The 16,661-nt window shown below is 39.6% G+C and overlaps 1 protein-coding gene across 10 annotated transcripts in view; it reads right to left on the minus strand.

Annotated features, from left to right (window-relative positions):
• Positions 1-16,661, minus strand: part of LOC124060087 (unconventional myosin-IXb) — a 54,990-nt gene that overhangs the window by 37,132 nt on the left and 1,197 nt on the right. The gene's annotated exons all lie outside the window — the stretch shown is intronic.

Genomic DNA, 16,661 nt, shown 5'->3' on the forward strand with positions numbered 1-16,661 from the left:
AAACAGTGCCTGATTATTATCCATGCCGACACTGGACAACAATAACAGGAGGCTTTCTTAACCTACAGCAAAAATCAGTGTTGTTACAATATGTGGAATGACAGATTCTCACACCAACAAATTAGCTATCCTATTCCAATAAATACTCAGCACTATTTTAATGTCAGTAGAAACAAAGATAACCCAGATAACGGAGTGGTTTCAAGTATAAAGCACTGCAGCTTTCTACAAGCCTAAATAAAGTGTCACTGCAGCTCTGAGCAAGCATTTTTAAATGCAAACAAAATAGCTGACTTTCAGACAAAGTTGCAAACCATATAGGAAGCTCATTCGTAGTATTTGGACCCTTTAAATTTTAAATTCTTCATAATGCAACTGTACTGCAGCAGTGGGCCCTATAAAAGTAAATGTAACAGTTTGATAGGAGCCACACCTTAAAAATTAACAACAGATCATTTGTGACACCTGTGTCTCATCAGGTTATTTACTCGCCTAGACCTTTTTCTTTGTAATCAGTGGTTCCTTGTAAGAACATGTTAAAACTCTGTTGACTGCAGCAAGCAAAGTACTCCAAGAAAAAATACTATCCACTTCAGACAAAAAGTTTACCAATCATCACTGACGTATCAGAGGACTAATCAGGTGTGAAATCATAAACTGTACACTGTAAAGTGAGAAATCCCACTGACAGTGCTGAATTAATGTTACCAGTGAACAATTCTACATGTAGATGGACACAGGCTGGTCCCAGTCTTTCACTTCACACTTGAAAGGCTGCTTACGATATGTATTCCAATAGGTTAGTGAGGACAGGTCATAAAAATGTTTAACGTGATACTTCAGCATTTTAATCTTCAGTTAAGAAAAGACACAGTTAAACTTCTAAAATAGCACATTTCTCAGTCAACACCAGAGAATGTGTTCTAATGATATAAGGAGAATAGGCCAAACAAAAATAAACTGCACTTCTATTTCAACAAAATAAAGAAAAGAATACTCCTATTGCTCTAGAAAACACATCAGACTGTGTACAGGGCTCAGACACAAATTTGATGCACTGCAGTAAATTGTTATCAGATCATCACTTGTAAATAGCTTTGCCACTGAAACTTTCTCGTAGGTTGCAGCTGCAGATGCTGTACCGAAAATGAATCCTTCCGCTCAATGATGACAACCAAGACACAAATACAGAGAACACGTAGGGTAAACCACAAATGTTGTAATGACTGCATGTTATTCACTCTCACAGACAAGACACCTATGGTGATGTATGACGAAGAACCTGGTGGCAAGATAAATTACCTAGCAACTTTTTCGCCACAAAAGCTAATCTCTCCATCCACGTCTAACTTTATTTTCTCTGCCTGGCAAGATCCCAGATCACAAAGCCACAAGCAGATGATTAACTGAGAACAAAGGAGGGGTTTGTTTGTTCAATCCTAACTATGAATACCATAGATTTCCTGATGGAGGTGAAGATGCCTTCCTTGAAGATGTATAAGGGTTTTTATGAACTAAACCACAATAAACTAAGGGGGCAGGATACGTTTCTTACTGATATATCACATCACCAAGCTGTGCTTTCATGCCTTAAAACTCACTGGAGTCAACGAAGACAAGTACCAATTATATGAGAACCGTTTAAAGTGTTAAAAGTAAGAGCTGGGCAACAGAGGGCCATGACTAATAGTTTTCAGGTTTTAATTCACAATCAGTACACCTAAATCCTGGTTTAATCCACAGTCATTTCCCACGTCAACAAGTAGTTACTGTTCAAGCTTTAAAAAATATATATATTTTCAACCACAAAATTTACATGCTGTTCTGTAAAAAGCTAACTTCATATCCTGCTGAACTTGTAGTGACAGCGCACATTTGTGCTAAATAGCCTGATGATAATACTTCAAAGAAAACTAGGTTTTAAATACAAATCTGAAACTCTTCCATGAACAGACAGAGGAAAGAACAGTTGGGTTCATCCATGTATGGGTTGCAGATTTATACACCACAATCTACTGTGCTGTAGGGTCGGTAGAAAATAATGTAGAGCTAACAATGCTCTCTAATTAGCATTCTGATCATCCTACAATCATACTTGTTCATACAACTGCAAGTTGCTCTCGACCGTACACCTAAATTACCGACTGTTGCTGTGGTTACGTACATGATGACAACTTTAGACCATCTCTGCCGAACAGAAAATCTGGTCAACATTAAAGATTCATTTAAAGGCAACTTTTTAAGTAGTGCCTTAGGTATTTCAAGACTGATTCATTTAGCTAGACCACATCCAAAGGAATATGATCCAGGTTAAGGCTGTCTGTTACAAAAATGAATGCAAAATAGTGATCTATAGTTGAGTGTGAATCATATGGACAGCAGCTGGGTTAAGTTTAGTCTAATGATGGATCACATATCATAGCTTTGCATCAGTAATGCATGCTGTCTAAACTGTAAGTCCCCTTTGGGGAAACACGAACCTGCTTTAAATCACTGTATGGCAGGCAGACTGCACTGCTTTGGTAACCTGATCTCAGGTCAAGTCCTGTAAGCACTGAGTCCTCCAGTTTATCACTTTTATCATTCAAGCAGAGACAGTTTATTTTCTCAACCTCAAAAATAACAAATGTTATGGCTGAAATATGCCCAAAAAAGCAGGCAGAGAGAAAAGAGGCTTTCACAGACATGTGCGAGTATTCTGAAATCAAGTTCTCCATTCCTACATTATAAGGTTCGTTTTCACTGAAACTTTCCACTGACTGATATAGCCAACATGTGTTCATTGTGAATTATACATGCAGACATACATACCCCACAATTTCTATCTAAAGGAGAATTTAACATCTTTGCTTAACCAACAAGAAATACCAAACCAAACTTGTTTGGCTGCATATACCCAATATATCTTAGTTGCCTTAACTGTTCCTTTTGCAATGTTCAAGTCTAAGTTTTTTCTTATACCATTATCTATGTGCCCCTATGATGTACAAGGATTATCAATCAGTTTCAGTTTCTGTTTATTCATAAATACAAATATTAGGAATCTTGTTCAACAAAATGCAAAAGGATAAAGAAAACTATATAATATAATGGAACAAATACAAAACTAGGACAACAAAGATATCTTAATAAAGCCAACTTTGGAAATTTTTAGGTCATAGTAGAAAATCTGAGGAAAAATAGAGCAACTTGAGACTCATGAGCTTGTGCTTCTGCCAGGCTTGCTGACCACAGTCCCAAAAACATGCGAGCTTGTAAAATGCCAAGGCATGCAAAACTGCAGAGACCACAAAAGAAAGCATCATCATTATCCTCCATCATGGGCCCTGTCTGGTTTAAATCTGTCACTTTAACTCCTGAGCTGCCCTCTCAAACACAAAAAGTTACAGTATCTGTGCATCAGGAGTTAATCATTTTATCTCAGTTTGTGTGGAGAGAAAAAAAAGCCTAAAATAGAGGTAGTGACAGGAAACTTATAAAGAAAAAAGAGGAAGGCAGAAGCAAAGATGGAGAAAGAGAAAGGTAAATATATAAAAGTGAGACAGTAAGGAGAGAAGTCCCAATAGACAATCAAAGGAGATGGGGGCTTTGAGATAATGCAACTTCCTCCCTGCGGAGGAGATCCTCTGCAAGGATGCCCAGCATTCCACAGATAAGACCCGGGGTTGTCTGCTTTGCGTAGGCTTAGCCTGGCACTTTAGCTGCTTACTGTTGGTTAATGAGGAAGACACAAGAGCACAGGACAACAGCTGAGGGTACAGAGGGGCTCTTTAGCTGCTTACTGTGACCGGGAGGAGGCATTAACAACTAACAAGCTCCTTAAACCAGACATTTTTTTTTTAAAGGCAGTACCACTCATCTTCAATGGACTCACTAACCTCATCCCACAAAACCCCTCATTATCCAGTGAAGGAGAATAGACTTGCCGTAAATTAATTCCACTGTATATTCACCAGTAAAACAAATAATGACTGGCCTACACAAAAGCATTTTACTTGGCTGATTTCAACACAACAGATATTGAACTCAGTGAAATCAAATTAACAACCACTAACACTGCTTAGTGAAAATTAAAGTTTATAGTTGGGTTTCCTGACATTACATTTTCAGATTTAGCGCTCCTGAGATTTCATTTTCTTAGACCACAAATCTGCATTCTCTGTCACACGAGAATAATTAGAGACAGTTGTCTGGGGTCAATTTTTGTACTGAACTGTGCCATTAGCACTGAAAATAATGGCCCATTTTATATTCTATAATTGTGACAAACATGATTTAAAAAAAAACAACAGTGCACACAATCACTGAATACAAGTGTGTTGAGCACTTTTGAACAAGCACATCGCTAACTGGATTATAAGAGAAGCTAGAGTTGGCAGGGAGAATGGGAGTTGTTCAACAGTCACTGGCAGAAGAGAAACAAGCCTACCACGTCTTACTCACTGTCTCCTAACTCCTACTCTGTCCTCATCACCCACCTTCAAAGAAAAGCTCCACCCAGAGAGGAAGAAGGAAGAGGAGGAGCAGTGGTAAGTACAGTGGCAATTAGAGGAAAGAGAACAGAACTATTTTGCCTTTATATGGCCAATTGTTTCAGTGTTTATGATCTTACTTAGAAATGTGTGAAAGCTTTGAGTGTTATGCACTTAGACTGTGCTACAGACAGTAAATTTTCTTCCCAATGAACCTCCCAAGACTGGCACAAACACCGTCACTCTATATAGACTGTATAAACAAAGCAGCCAGTCAGTGCTGAGACACCACCAGCTGACTCTAGCAGGAAGTGAGTGACCCAGTGACACATAGAGGGTCAATGAACTTCAGCTGGAAAACTGTCTATTTCTTTATGGTAACTCTCTTTCTCACTCCTCCTGTCTCCCTCTCACTGTATGCCTCACACTCTAAATTCACACATATACGCAAAGAGCCAAACCAAAAGGAAGCAGGTTGTGAGGTCAGCAGTGTGGACCAAAGACATGGCGACTTCCAGCATTCTTCTTTAGCGTCACAAGAGGATGCCTAATAAATCTCATAAGGGGTGCAAGCAGCTCCTAACATAGATGACACTCACCAGCACATGACAGTTAGGAGACAGTTACTTGAACTTAGGAAGTCAACTGCTGTAAAGCTAACATTGATGCACCCCATCTTTGGAGCTGAACACAGAATGATTTTATTCAGTTGAAAAACTGATGTGCCTTACCTAACCGGTCTAAAATCATTTGACAGACAAGAACAAGTAATAGATGAATTATGTGATACATTATACATTAAAAAAGCTAAAACTACAACTAAACAGTTAAATTTATCTGCAGCTATTTTAGAGGATGATTAATCATTAAATGTCATTTATCAACATTAATCGAGCAAAACAGTGTAAAAAGTCAACTTGGCACACTGGGCTTTAGAGAAGTGTGATGGGGAATATTCACTATTTTCTGACATTTTATAGACCAAATAATTAATTGATTATCTGAGTAAATAATCAGCAGTTTAATTGATCATGAAAATTGTAAGTTTCCACTAATATTACACTTATTTAGAGACAGGTAAAGGACTTTTCATTCTGTATTTATCTAGAACAGACAACAGAACCAAAATTACCAGAACATATGCAAACTAGGAGCAATTTGTGACCTAAAGTTTGAGAATTGAGCTACTAACCCCTCTGATTGATGGTTAAACCTGGCTCTCAACCACCTGCATGAGAAGTCACTCACAGTCAGTCAATTTCCAAAACAATCTATATGAATAGTTTTGTAAAAACAACACAGGCAAATGTATCAAGAATAAAGATTTCTAATAAGAGCCAGAGTCAGTCCCTGTATTACAAAAAAAGTTCTCTTTGTCACTAAAATCATAGTTTTACACAAAAAACATATTGGGGAGAAAAGGGAGAAAAAAATCTGAATTGGGGATCATTCAGGGCTTTCATAATTTAACTGAAAATATGACCATGACCAAAAAAAGAGAAAGAATTTCTTCTATGTTACTGTGCCATGTACTGACAAGGCTAATGAGTAACTGTACGGCTACACTCCCTATTAGTGTGTAAAGGAGACATTTTTTGTTCTGAATCACAAAGGATGAGCAACTTGTAGAGATGAGTGATTCTGAACATGTAGTAATACAAGATGCTTCAGGGAAGTCACCATATCATTAACAAAGCTATAACTCTGACTGCTTTGTGAAGCAATCATGACAGGCAGAAAAGACACTATCTACAAATGACACTGATAGGAATATTACTCGTGCCCCTTAATGCTTGTTACAAGGCGTCTTTGAAGCTTTTTCCTTTATATTTGAAAATGTAATCGTAATCATGTGAAAGTACACTTTGTTTTACACTGAGTTTCGACCATTTCAAAATCCCCAGGTCCACCTACACTCCCAGTAGAGCATATCTGTAGCCTGTCTGTAATGCTGTAGACCAAGCTCCTTTGCTCTCCCCAGGGAAAGTGGAGCTGGGGCCACTGAAGTATCCATCACCACTACAACTCTCTCTGCATGACCTAATGGAGATGAGAGGTGCTGGCTGTTTGCCAAAGCAGGATGCATTGTCTTCTGGGTACAATAAAAGACAGAACCAAGGGAAGTACAGATTCACTCTGCGTCTGTTTGAGTGTGTTTGTGTGTGCACCCTGTGGGTTTCTGCCTGTGTGTGTGTTCTCTTAGGGATTCATAAATGCACCCAGGACTTGTGTGATAGAGATAAAGATTGTTCCTGTTGCTGCTGAGTGGTGGTAAATCAGCCTCACAGTGAAGGCTCTATAGGAGCTGCAGATGCACCCAAAACGGCTGTGAAAGGATCAGAGCCCTCCCACTAGAGCCATGTGGCCTATTCAAAGATGCAGCCTTTTGTTTAAAAGGGACCAAAACCTCAATCAGGGAATTAACTCATCCAGCAGACACCAACTGGGTTCAATAAGATGAACACATATATAGAGAGAACTATGAAGAGAGAGTGAAGGAAACCAAAGAAAAGGGGCACTAAAAGCTTATCTCCTCCCCCTGTTTTTAAGTCAGCTCCCAGGATGGCTAGCCATGAACAGTAAAACCAGAGCTGAGGAGCATCTGCTGCCTCCGTCTAAAGAAGAGGATAAAGGGGAGAGGAGCTGCAGGGTTCCAGGCTTTGACTTGTTCATTTTACCCTATTCATTCAGCCTGGAAGCCAAGCTCATCATGGTCAAAACCATCTTCTCTGGCACAAGAAAGCTGCTAGAAAAGGGGTATGAAGTGCAGAGACAGACATCACAGATAAAACATTTAAGCCCATCTCTTAAAAGTCATTGAGGGTGATAAACAACAACATTTGATATCTCCCCTGTCACAGTGATGGGTTGGTTTTAAAACTATAACGAAACTCAAGCTAGCCAGCTGTCTGTCACAATACATTACCTTAAATGCAATGAACAATGCTAATCAATTGAAACACGGCCGTCTGACTGCAGTCCATTGATCTGACACTCCCAATATCATGTGTCTGAGTCATGTATTGACAAGATGAAGTGGGCCGCTGTTCATTTGACATCCCTTGGAGGTAGGTATGACCCCGTATCACACAAAGATCATTTCAAGTCAAGTGAGAGGGGTAAACCTCAACAGCTGGGACTGGTTGCAATCACACTACAAAATCTACTTTAAAACAACTTGAAACCATGGCTGCATTACTACTCTGAAGCCACCGTTCCGCTGTTGCTTGAGGCATTCAAAGATTACTTTATAGCCACAGTTTTATGAACTCCTACTTTACATACATCGCAGCATGTCAGTAATCCAACAGGGCCTGGGTACAGCCTTTCACTACTCCCCCAGGTCTCGCCACCCATATGCCTCTGCAGCACCGTTTCCTTAACTGTGCCTCTTTCCCTCCATCTCCCCTGTCATACCACTGTCTTTCACTGAGTCTCCCCCAATGCTAACCCCTCATGCCTCCTGTTCAACCCCCTGCTGGTCACCCCCTTCTGCTCCCCACCGCCTAACATTTGGCACTGCTGCTTTAACTTAGTCCAGATGCTTAGCCACAATGAGCAGAGGAAAAGCTCAGTCTGACTATAAAAAAAAATCGTGTGCTGGTGTTTTTGATTTACACATAATGCTCCTTTACAATTCTGTCATGCATTCAACCAGACTTGAGAATAAGCACATGTTAGCAGAGTATAGAAACTTAAAAAAAAGAAAAAAAAAAGAAAAAGTGTTTTGTATTTCATTAAGCCACCCAGAACGGGTTGCTGAGTGCTTCAACAGAGCAGAAGCTCATATGCAAATAAACATACAAATTCAGCCCTAATAATATCCCAACCTTGAATGCTTGCCTTATACAGTAATGTATGTTTTCCATCAGTCTGATGAGCAGAAACTCTAGATCCAAAGCATCGTCCTCATGAAATACACCAGACGAGTGAGGCCATAGCATGTCTGACTTAATGCAACCCAGAAGGCTGAGTCTGATTGGCTGTTTTGGGATTCCACGCTGGTTGGCGGTGACAGGGGATTCCGGACAGCTTTCCGGACCAGTCATCTCAGCCATGTTGGACTAATAGACTAGTTTAGACCAGCTGTGAACACAGCAAATACCGTGCAGTGATGGCATCTGGGACACTGGTAAGTTCTTCCTTGTTATTACAGACATTTAGGGGTTGACTGAAATAACAAACACCTGTATTGTAATCCTTCAAAAACTCCATTGATTCCACTTTCTCAAATGTGAATATTAGCTGGTATCCTTAATATTGTGGGAATTAAACGCCTTTGAGGTTTGGAGTGTTGATCAAACAAATAAGCAATTTGAATCTATCCACTTGGGCTTTGAGATAGTGAAATATAGCAAAAGCGAGTGATGTTTAGCTGCCACAATCTGCACTAGCTGCAAACCCAGTTGCAACCACTCTATTGAGGTCTTTATTGGTATGTTCATGTAGCACGGATCTCCTAGTCAATGAGATTATGTGAAGTTTATAAACAGAAGAGGACATTAAAGATCACAATCTCTATGATTTGCCTGAAGTAGTTTGTGGATGTCTTCAAGTTCGATCTTGACGTAAAATTGTCAGACTCTTTGTTATTGTTTATTATTTTACTTGAGCTCATAACAATGACAATGAATGTGAGTATTTTATATGTAAATGAACAGTGAGAGGTGAAATTGTGCAGAATGTATTTGACTATTTAGGCCGAGGAAATAATAACAAAAAAATGTTGAAATTTCTTTGGGACAGTGGCTACTGTTCTGGGTTGGACTGAACAAATGTTCAAGTTATTTTGTTCACGCCCTGTATAAGCAAAGATAAAGAAAGATGTTTGCTCCTCCTAGCATCACAAAGATGAATCTTAATAAAAGTTAATATTTGCACAACGAGTTTATTTGAATCAGGTGCATTTGATATTAGGGAAACAACGGTGACTCAAGTCTCCAGTTACGGAAACACTTCCTTTCCAATTGGTGTGATGAACAACATGCACAAACACACACAAACGTACAGTATGTCATATGGAGATGTGGAGCAGCTGCAGGCACAAATCAGGAGGAAGAGGAGAAGAGGAAGCGAAGGGAGAGAGGCAGACAGAGGGGATTGTTATACACACTCACTGATGTGGGCTACTCTGCTCTAAAAACACTTCCCAAACACATGACTCCATTGTAGCACCAGAATAGTCACTGGACTGCAGCATCAAGTTCAGAATCATTTAACCCCCACCTCTCTCTCTCATACACACACGCACAAACACTTTTCTTTATTCCTTAGAAAAGTAACTGTGCAGTGCAAAATTATAACTGCTTCTGTAGCATACATCACAATAGCAAGAAGAACCTTTTAGCCAAGCTAACACAAACTAAAGCCTTCACAGTGTCTGCTGTGGCACCATGTTTTAGTCGGGGTGGCTCACAGCAGCACCAAAGTCATGCACTACTGAACTTGAAATGTCAGTAATATTACTCATTGTACATTTCATACATGCCTAGACTTCAGCTTGACCTTAATAATGGGACAAAAAGCAGCAGGAGGGCTAAAAAAAGAGCATGTCATGAACTACGTGTAATGAAGGGGAGAACAAAAAGGGATAAAAACACAATCTCAAACATTCTAACATGCAAAAGATTATATGTTGCGCAGCTAGTATAATCTATTGAAAACATCTTCCCTGTGGTGTGTCCTGATGATGTTTGGGTGGCCTGGCAGACTCACACACCGACGTGTGGATGATAATCATCTTAGGAGGGATAACATTATTCTAACATGTAGGCCAAGAGTTCTAAATCTACCCATCTACATTGTATTAAAAGAGGAGGAGTGAGCAGCAACAGTAGGGAAGAACAAAACATGTGTTGTGCAAGGTCATAATCAGCAAAAAGACAACACTACTAAGCACAACATTTTCTTGTCCTGTTCTTGCCTTTTCTTCTGTACGGAATATGTCATCAAGTCTCTTCATGCAACCCTTCTCCCACCTGGGCCAGACATCCTGAACGATTTCTGTCAGCTAAAATGTAACTTACATATGGAGTCATTCATCAGTGACCAGAGTCAGACCACACAGTAAAAATAGAGCAAAAATAAACAGAACAGATCAGAGTTCAGCCAATACAGAGCACATAGCCAAGGTCTACTGTTCCTGCTCCGTCTCCCTCTACTTCTACCCTCAGCCTGTCTCTTTCTTTCCATGTCTTTCCCCCATCTGTGCCTCCCTTGTCTGTAACTCTTCTATGCTTTGCTTTTTCCCTTTCACTTCTCTTGTCACTCTCCGCAGCCCTTAAGGCATCCAGCAGTAAGACTGAACTGCAGTTAGCATATTGTGACAGAGTTCAGCCCTAATGCACACCCAACACACATGGGCTGTAATAATATATTTGGACTTGAACTGTATGTCAACAACTCATATATGTCTTAATAATGGTATTGCAAAAAATGTAGTTCATATAAATTTTTTCTCCTTTTGTTTTACAATGGAGAAAGCATTGCCTGGTTATGTTTATGACTATTTTTACATGAACAGAAATATACTGATTAAACCATAATCAAGAAAATATGCAAGTGAAGTGGATTAAGTAACATTCTTTGTATAATGAATGCAGTTTTACTCACTGTACTTGTAATGTCACATGATGTAGCCTGAAACTTGAACTGACTTAGATACACACTTACAACTAATTACAAAGACAAACATCACGTGCTTCTACAGGCACTATGTCCAACACTGTGCCACCTCTGCGACACACTGGCTTGGTTCTGCCCCAGTAAATATAATGGGAATGGTTTGTCACCTCAACCGCCTTGCCTGGCTACGTTTATTCATTTTTTCCTCAGTTCATTTCAACAAGAGTGAGTAAGCCATGAGGCTGAAGTCTGTTGCTTTAGTCTTGCCCATAACTCTTAAACCAAGTGCGCAATACACTTGTGTCTTTGAAAGAGGATTAGATTACAAGGTACTGTCTCATTCCTCTTAATAGTCAGGACTTCAGGTTCATTCTTAAAGCTCTTTCCTCATATGTGTTTGCATCTCTACAATGTGTGAGGGAGGCACAAATGCAGGCTGTTTTAAGTTTGAAGTAAGCACACGCAATAAGATAAGAGCTTGAACTTCAATTTCCTTGGCCATTACACAGGCATCACAAATGTGTATATTTATTTCCATTATACAGGCAGGGGTTCATGTTTTTCAGTCGATAATTAGTCTAATGTTTCATGTGCACTATAACCACAGCTACTGCAACTTCAGGAGTTCACAGTCATTTGGCAATTGGGTCACGTCTATGGTTTGACTATGATGAAAGATAAAGCAGGTAACGTGAGGTAAAAATGGTCTGCTTGAGTGTGCTTTTTGTTAGTGGAGCTTTAGACAACAAAATACTGCAGTTAAGTCCAATTTAGCCCAAAAGAACAGATGGCAAAACACTCTTATGGTTAGTTTCTGTCTGTTTCTGTAGGAAAAACTAACCACAGTGTCATTATAACACACATTTAGGAAAACAATTAGAATAGATACATTCAAAGCAGTATAGCTGGCTGGCCCTCGTTAGCTATGCACAACGATCTTATTTTGACACCCTCAGACCTATTCTGTGTTGCACAGTAACAGCAAATAGAGCCTCAGGGTGTGCCGCCTCTGCCCATAATCCAGAGCCAAGGGACAGGATCAGTGACCGCAGAGAGGATGGAGGGGGAGGTTAGAGAACACACCACAAACATCAACTAGTCAGGCAATCTGCATCCACACACACACCACTCTGTTTTTCCTGAGGGTGACCACTGCATCTGAGGGGGCAGGGAGCAAGTGACAGAAAGGCTTTGACATGTCAGACTTGATATCTGAGAACCAAGCACAATCTGATATTTATTCATTTTATTACATATATATATATATATATATATATTTTTTTTTTTTTTTTTTACAGAAACTTGCATGCATTGTTGGCCAATCGCAATACTGGTGCATGGAATACACTACACTGGAACAAAGAAATTGTTGAGAACAGATGGTAGACTCATGCAAAATATGTCCTAAACTATTGTAGACAATTTTACTATTGTTTGTTTGCAGTTGAAATGTTTTTGTATGGTGGCCCTGTGTGGCTGCTGCTCAGCTCTGGCTGAGAACTCTTACTGGGAAATCTCCAACCACAAGAGTCTCTGCCAGAACTAAAGCCTGTGCATCAAAATCACAAAAGGAAAACATCTCTTTCCACCTCATGTCAAAAAGTACAGCTATCCCTTCAACATGAACAGCTTAAGAGTTAAAAGACTGAAATCCTTTTGAAAATCAGGGCTGCTGAGCCGCAGGTAGTTCAACTCATAAAACTGAGTTATTGTTGGTATCTCTCATTTTACAATCTATACTCTAATGGTAATGTAAACACTACGGAGGGTTGATACCCAAAAGAGAAATATTCTAACCCAAAAGACATATGAAATATTTATGATCAAGCTGCCTGAAAGTGGTTAAACTATGTCTTGCGTGACATTGACAGACCACTTTATACCTCACTGTGGAAACCCCCTGAGTTGTATATTTTAACTTGTGCTTGGCTTATAATCAGAATCTGGACATGCAGATCTACTAAAATAATGATTATCACAATCAAGCTTTGATTCCAATTATCTTGACTTGAGGTGTTTGGACCCTACAATGATGGCTGAGTGAAGACTAAAGGCACAACAAATACACTGCAAGTAGGCCATCCCTAAACAGTTAGCCTTTTCCTCACTTATACCCTATCATTACTGCTCAGTCTATTTATAAAGCCCATAAATTCAGCTTGCCACAGTGAAAGAGCCAAGTTACCAAGGAGTTTGTGGAATTGATGACTTTAAAACCTCAACACTGTGCCTCTCTTTAACTCTCCTTGTCGGCTCACCAAGACTGCTTTGCTAACTCTCAAACTTTCTTTTGCTTGCATTCTCCATCTGGTCCACTCTCTACAAAATACAGGTCACTGCAAATTCACATTGCAAAGCTTGGTTAGCAGCTTTCTGCAGAGCACAGGGCTATTTTTTCACCTCATAAAGGCAGATCCTGGAGCATTCCTGTCACATTATTGCACTAAGCGCTGACACAGTGTATGTATACAAAAACACCCACATATGCACACATACTGGTGTACTATTTCTCCTTTCTGACCTCCTTTCTATTCATCTTCTCCACCGTCTTCATACACAAACCCAGCTCACTTTACTAACCGAACAGGTAACACCAACAGGATTCAGTCAGTTCTACCCATCGCAACATATTCAAATCAGCTGTCAGTGTCTGAAGAAAAGATCTGGAGATTAAGCTTTTTTCAACAGCTGCGCAGTTGAAGATCTTAGATACTGCTCTCCTGAAGTTATAATACTACCACCTGACCTAGCCCACAGGTTTAAAAAAGGCAGAATGACACTTAATAAAGACCATAGTTCTCCTGAGCAGCAGAGTGAGTAGCAGACTGATAAAGACCTGATGAGCACACAGGTAACAGAAACACAAGCCTCTACATGTTTGACTTTCTTGTCAATCCCTTGGCAGTCACCTCTTCAGTATATATTTTTATATAGCAGCAAACAAACTGACACTTTGTCAAGGTTTACAGGGCCAAAAGAAAATAAATATAAAATGAAGAAAGACAAAATCATCTAACGTTTCATGGCATTTGTAATTAGTTCACCTTGCTTGTTTTCCCCTTTAGCTGACATGAAAAATTACCTTAAACAATAATCTATGAACTGAATTTAAGCTTGATGAGTGCATAGCGTATGTCTCAAGGTGCATGAGTGAGCTGGTTTATGTGACCTACTGAGGCTGTTCTGCAGGGCCATGGGACTGCAGGTGTCTGCGTCATTCCACAGGTAGCCTGGCTACATCATCCTGGCCCAGTACACCTACTGCTCACAGAGACTACAAAAATGCTGCTAAGGGACTTCTAGCTTCCACAGCACACCATGGCCCAATGTGTTCTTGTGTCCTTGTTCTGTCAAAGACTTAAATTAGTCCGATACTGAAGCAAAACATAAAAAGGGGAACAAAGTCACCCAAGAACAGCTTAAGACTGAACTCAAATGAACAGGCTTACAATACAGTACACACATTCAACATCTCTGCTTTGAAATAGTCAAAATATGACAAGGAAACTTTTGAACATATATTTTTCTGTTTTCATGGTTATTTCAAAGAGGAGAAAGTCAGCCAACCTTGTACAAAATGCCAGAGTGGTTGGAACTGCCAACATATAGCACATCAGACAACTACAAATTCGGTTAAATTCCCCACACTTATCATGAGTCATGAAAAAAATTGTGAGAAACAAATTAGAGTTTCCAGTTCAAGAAACCCCCAACACATTTGGGTAAATTTCTACATTGTGAAAACAGCCTACACATAAAGTATAACTAATTTATGTAGTTAACCACATGACATTATAGATATGTAAATGAAAACAATAAAGTATCTTACTATTTGCCATTGTGGTGTCATGGCAGGGAGCAGCTTGTAAAATAAAAAGACACACTGGGTAACAACTTAAGTTCCTCTAACGTAGTTCAGGTTGACAACTGAAAACAGTTACGGAACTAAATTTTTGAGAAACACTGGCATACCACAATAAGCAGTATACTGCTTCTACAGATAATACCAATACCTCTGTGGAATAATAAAACACACAAAGCACAGCTAATACCTAGAGTGATTTATGGTGTTATCCATGAGGAAATTAATATTTAAGGTAAGACTCAGCGGTTGACAATAAATGTAATAAGGCTGAATATGAAAGCCGAGTCTGAGGAAACCCTTGAATCTCTCCTCTGAGAAATGTTGGCACACGGCTATGATTGAAGCAATTATCTTTTCATCCGCAGTTTCACACAATTGCATCCGCCAGGATGCGTAGACCAATTACTACTTGAGGCTGAGCTGGAGATGTAATTGGTCTTCCTTCCCCAACCCCCTTCTTGTCCTCAACTACTGTCAGCTCCGCTGTGGGGTTTGCAGAGCACCAACCATTAGCAGGCGGCCATATGGCTGTTTTCTTTCAAAGATGGCAGAGAGCTGCACTGAGGGCTTTAAGGAGGTATGGGATAAAATTGGCTCTAGTGCAACATAATTTGGTGGGTTTCTGGTTGCAATCGTTTGAAGAAGTGGGACAGGTCTGATAAGTGGGGGAAAACAAAATAATATTACAGCTCGTTTTCAGGTGCCGTTCATACACGTTTAGAGAGCATTATGAGTTCACATCTAAATAATATCCATGTTCAGTCTCTTCCCTTTTAAATTTCTAAACAGTTACTATAATTAAAACCGAGTGAAATTAAGTTTTTTAATGAACGGGGATGTGACTCTAAAGCTTTCTCTGAGGGATTGATATGTTAATTAGATTTTGAATATGACAGATGGGGACCTTGATGGGATTGAATGTCGATGCTTGGTCCACAGCAGTGTGGTTGGCATGGCCTTCACTGCACACACACACGCACCAACACATTCACACACCTCCTGTGTCACTCTACTCATTACAGCTGGAAAAGGTGATCGCTTTGTTTTGTCAAACTACTTTTACTGCCATCAGTGTTTCAACAAAATTATTCTATGGTGTTTGCAAAGGTGAGGTGCTTATTTGATTCCAAAAACATCTGATGAAAACTGGTCCCTGGCTGCTTTAAGGTTATTATTGTATCTATTCATAATGAAAAAAAGCGTATGCTAATGATTTTGGATGTTCTTATTGATGTCAAAAGAAGAAAGAAAACTTGAATTTAAAGAATGTGTAACAATTAAAATTGCCACCGTCATCATGACAGAAGGAGGTGTAAATATATTATTTAACCAAGAGGGAATAACTTGCAAATTGGGCCACTAAAAGAACACAGCAGACCAAAGCAAATCAGAGAAATGGAAAGAGGGAAACAGAGAGGGTGAGGAACTTCCAAGTGAAGTGCATATGCACATAATTTTAGTGTTCCTATGTATGATTACTTTTTTCCACCACCCAGACATTAGTCATGTAGCAAGAGCCTGGTCCTGCAGCTTGTATGGAAGGTTTTGTTAAGGTTTTGCCAATGTGTTACTCCATGGAAGAAACAGCTACAAAACGATCATTCAACTTTTATGGGGGATCCTGAAGCTTTAGATGTTCCAAGCAATAAGCATTACATGTCATAATAATGATACTGTATAAATATATCTCCGTTGTTGCT

This window comes from Scatophagus argus, chromosome 6, assembly GCF_020382885.2.
Source record: "Scatophagus argus isolate fScaArg1 chromosome 6, fScaArg1.pri, whole genome shotgun sequence".
NCBI classification, from domain to species: Eukaryota; Metazoa; Chordata; class Actinopteri; family Scatophagidae; genus Scatophagus; species Scatophagus argus.